Here is a 4745-nt window from a genome sequence, read left to right as displayed (position 1 = left end):
GAATTGAACAATGAGAACTCATGGACACAGGAAGGGGAACATCACGCTCCGGGGACTGTTGTGGGGTGGGGGGAGGGGGAGGGACAGCATTAGGAGATACACCTAATGCTAAATGACGAGTTAATGGGTGCAGGAAATCAACATGGCACATGGATACATATGTAACAAACCTGCACATTGTGCACATGTACCCTAAAACCCTAAAGTATAATAAAAAAAAAAAAAGAAAAAGAAATAATCTAGCCATTATCTTTTTGGGTCTTACGTAGTTTTCCATGACTTACGTTATTATTTCTGTGTTTTTGCAGTTATCAGCAAAAAATAGTTTCCATAGCTTTAGAATTGGTTATTCGTGTTTGTTGTTGGCCTTAAAATACTGTATTAATTCACACAGGGACACAGAGAGATGTATGTTTGGATGTTCAGCTGTAATTTTTCATGAGCTGTTATAATAGAGTCTCATGGCTTCCGCTCAAACTTCGTTTCCCTCTTCACGGTTTAAGTGAATATAAAGCAAACACAAACCCTTATGTGCAGCAATTTTCTCTCACAAATAGGTCTACAATTATCTCATCAGGAAGATATATTGTATTTAAGACTTTATTCACCCTCTTTCACTCCCAGTCAAGGTGGCTTAGGGAGTATCATTTTATCAAGTAGAATTAGAAGCACTTGGAAACTTGCTCATCTTATGTATAAACTAGAAATTAACTTGTCGAATAGAAAATAATGAGAAACTGATTCAGTTCATCTGATGCTTGTTTCTTATGACTAACCTATCTTTTAAAAGAATTAGTAAAACAGACATTTTTGGCCTGGGTCAGCTATATATTTACAATGGTTTTCTATTTCTTTTTGCACTTAAATATTTAGTTCCATTACCTTTAAAATAGAATGTATTTTAAGAAATATTCTAGGAATGAAATGTAGAAATAACATATATACACTTCTATACTTCTGCTGAAGTTTATAATATTCCGCTTCTTAAATACCGTTTATTATTTTATAATGTTATTTTCACATGTATATTTTACATGTATATCATGATAGTGTTTTGTGGATAAAAGCCAACATTGCATTCATTTGGGATCCTTCTATCACAAATAGCACAGCACATAATCAGTAAATAGTAAATATATAAATAAAATTTATAAAAAATATACTGAGTAAATACTATGTGCTAGGTTCTGAATAAATAAAAAACACAATATTCAAACTGAAAACTTAATTACGACATTCATTAACTGTCTTGCTTTTGAATCCATAAACAAACAATTTATCTGAAGACGTTAAGTGATGGCCGGCCCTGGGGCCCTGACTTGCAGAATGTCCTTCTTTGAGAGACTTTCTCACTGGAAGCCCAAAACACTGTCCAGGGAAATCAGAGGCCACACCCAGGTCCTCAGAGGCAGACATATGATCTCTCTGTTAACTATACATTATAGCCATTGTACTTCCTCCTGATATTTTTGTGAAATTTATTTGAATGATAGATGAACCTTTCAGCAAAACCCAAAGAAAAGAGAGAATTCAATTTCTAAAGGAAAATCATACAAGAGAAAATAATTTAGAAATATTTAACAAGATATATTTACCTGACTCTTAAACTCAGACCTGAAGAGAAGAAACACTCAAGTTTTTTAGTTCAGACGCTTTGGGGGAGCACATACACTAAAAAGTCATATACTGTTTTGAGATAACCTTGATCTCGTCAGAAAAACATTTGGGGCCGGGCGCGGTGGCTCATGCCTGTAATCCCAGCACTTTGGGAGGCCGAGGTGGGCAGATCATAAGGTCAGGAGATCGAGACCATCCTGGCTAACATGGTGAAACCCCGTCTCTACTAAAAATACAAAAATTAGTGGGGCGTGATGGCGGGCGCCTGTAGTCCCAGCTACTCGGGAGGCTGAGGCAGGAGAATGGCGTGAACCCGGGAGGCGGAGCTTGCAGTGAGCCGAGATGGCGCCACCACACTCCAGCCTGGGCGACAGAGCGAGACTCCGTCTCAAACAAAAACAAAAACAAAAACAAAACCTTTGGGAGAACCAATGTAGCTTCTTCTTGTTCATAGGTAAAGGCTTTTGCTAATGATAAGTGAAAAGCAGTACACTTGATTATTATTTCAACCTCTAGCATGCCGTAAGACAAAATTATCAATGAGGTAGTGAGGTTATGAAGTGGCAATGGAGGTGATGCTGCTGGTAGGAGAAATAAAGAAGGAGAGGAAGGAGAGGAAGAGAAATGGTTAATGTCTAATGAGTACAGATTTTCTGATGGTCATTGGCGTGCTAATTTAGTCCTCCCTGCCATCCTGTGCGATAGGTTTTTACTTTTGTTATCTTCAATTAATGGATGAGGAAGAAAAGTTTGCAGCAGTGACCAAGTCATTTAACTCAGGTCATTTAGCTTGTTCTCTCTCGCCCGGGGTCCTGGCTCTCCAACCTAAAGCATAGTCCCCACGTACATAGGCTTTTGCATTTTCCAGCGTCTCTCATTTTCCAAGCTGGTTGTTATATTTAAAATGTTATGCCAAAATAATTTTCAATGATGTAAATGCCTCTCAACAGTGCTGTCTTCCCTGAGGTTACTTTTAACCCAGAGAAATAAAATTCCAATGATCACATTTGAGTCAAGGCTCTGGGAAGATTATCTGCTCAGAAGAACTTTCTAAGAATTTGTACCTTTGTATTCCAGAAGCAGCTGCCCAATTTTGTCTATTCGTTGGCTATTAGAATATTTTGTCTGTTCTTTGGCTATCAGAGAATACTAAGCAAGGAAACAAGCAAAAAATAAACCAACAGGAATTTTGCTGCCTTGTTATGTCCTAGTTTCTTAACTGTTTCTGTCTACTTCTCTCCCCACCATATTTCTTTTCATATGTAAGTTTTTAAATATTTGATGATGATGATGGTGCTACTGAAGTGAAAGATTTATGCATCACTTTTATAGTCCAAACCAATGCAATTTTCTTGTGATAAGTTAAAATATTAAAGTTAACTGTATTTAATTTTAGCCATCAATCTTTCCCTACTCCTGTTTTCAGGATTTTTTTTTTCAAGAAAAAATGAAATTTACTAGCAAACATTGTTAAATTTTTTTTAGGCAAATTAAATTAATAGGGCTTAATTGAGCAAAGAACAAGTTGCTGATTGGGGCATCCTCCCGAGACAGGGTAGGTTCAAAGACTCCAGCACAGTCAAGTGATGGAAGAAGATTTATGAACAGAAAAGGGACGTACAGAAAATGGACGAGAGGTGCAGAAACAGCCAGATTGCTTACAGCTCTGCGTCTGCCTCATTTAAACATAGTTTGAACAGCCGGCCGCCTGTGATTGGCTGAAACTCCATGATTGGCACAAGAGTAGGTAGGTAACAGTCTGTTTACACATCCAGTTAGGTTACAGTTCATTACATACAGAGAAACGTTTAGACTGAACTTAAAATATGTAAGGAGGCAGCTCTAGGCTAAACTTGATTTAGCAAGATAATCTACTAATTCTTTTTGTAATAAAATTATTTAATTTTCAGGTGATAACATGAAGTATCAGTCATTGAGATGTGTCATACCCAGTAGAATCTGGGGTGGATATTTGCTTTTGTGAATGGTCTTCACATTAGGAAAGTGCATTTAGGAAAATCAGGTATTGCATTTTCATGGTTATTTGAGCTCAACCATTTTATTCCTTTATTGGACAAATCATTTGGTACAAAGATCAACTAGAAAGAAAGTTTCATGTATTAAGTTTTTGGGAGGGGCTGTTTTAAATACTGTTAAGACTACTGATTTATCTTTCTTTACTTAGTAGGGGGAGGTAGGAGGGGCATACCAGAATTCAGAAGTGTGACCACCATAACCACTTCACTTTTCAATTTATTTTTCAGTTCTAGGATATGTAAGCAGACAAGGAGGGTCTCTAGGAACCATAGGAGTTTAATCCATGTGAGCCATCAGCCTGGTTTACAGCCTCCTGCCCTGCAGCCTGTTCTTCCCCAAAACCTGGATGGACTATAGTAACCTAGTTGGTTGAAACCAGCTCCTGACAGTCCCTGGCAACTTAGAGATGAACCCTGGTGAATCTTCCTCATGACTGTAACGTCTCCATCCTGGAGGAACTGCAGTTCTGTTATCATAACATGTGACCCATGTGCTGCCATGATGACACTGTGTCTGTGCCGCTGGGGCCCCTCATCTACATGCGATAATGCACCCTCTCCCCTCTCTATCACCCCATAAAACCCTCCTGTCACTTTCCCTCGGGGAGACACTGCTTTGGAGAATACACCCAGTGCTCCCCTTACTTGAGCCAAGTAATAAAACTCCTATTGATCAAAATCTGCATTCTCGTGGAGAGTCGTTTGTTGCTTGACAGGTGAATGAACCCTGTTTGTTTTTTTCGGATAATAAATATGAGAAATTAAACAAACAAATAAAAAAACCCAGACTTGACGCTTTCCCATAATAACAACAAAGAGTTCAAGTAAGAATTCCACAGCTTGCCTTCATCTGTGGCAGATTTGCATGAATCATTCTCAAATAAAGATAATAACTCAGTTGGTCTTGTAGTCCAAACAAAATGTGCTACTTCAGGAACATTCTCTTCCTATGTGGACTTTGCTGCTGAGTCAATGTGAGACCTTGAATAAGTCTCTGTTTGTTTTGTACCATTCAGATTTCCTCGTCTGTAAACATTAAGTATCTACATTCCCTAAAAGTAGTCCTGAATGAATGTTATTTGACGGTGCCAC

The sequence above is a fragment of the Symphalangus syndactylus genome, chromosome 10 (assembly GCF_028878055.3).
Source record: "Symphalangus syndactylus isolate Jambi chromosome 10, NHGRI_mSymSyn1-v2.1_pri, whole genome shotgun sequence".
Classification (NCBI taxonomy): domain Eukaryota; kingdom Metazoa; phylum Chordata; class Mammalia; order Primates; family Hylobatidae; genus Symphalangus; species Symphalangus syndactylus.
Note: the sequence above shows the minus strand (reverse complement) of the source record.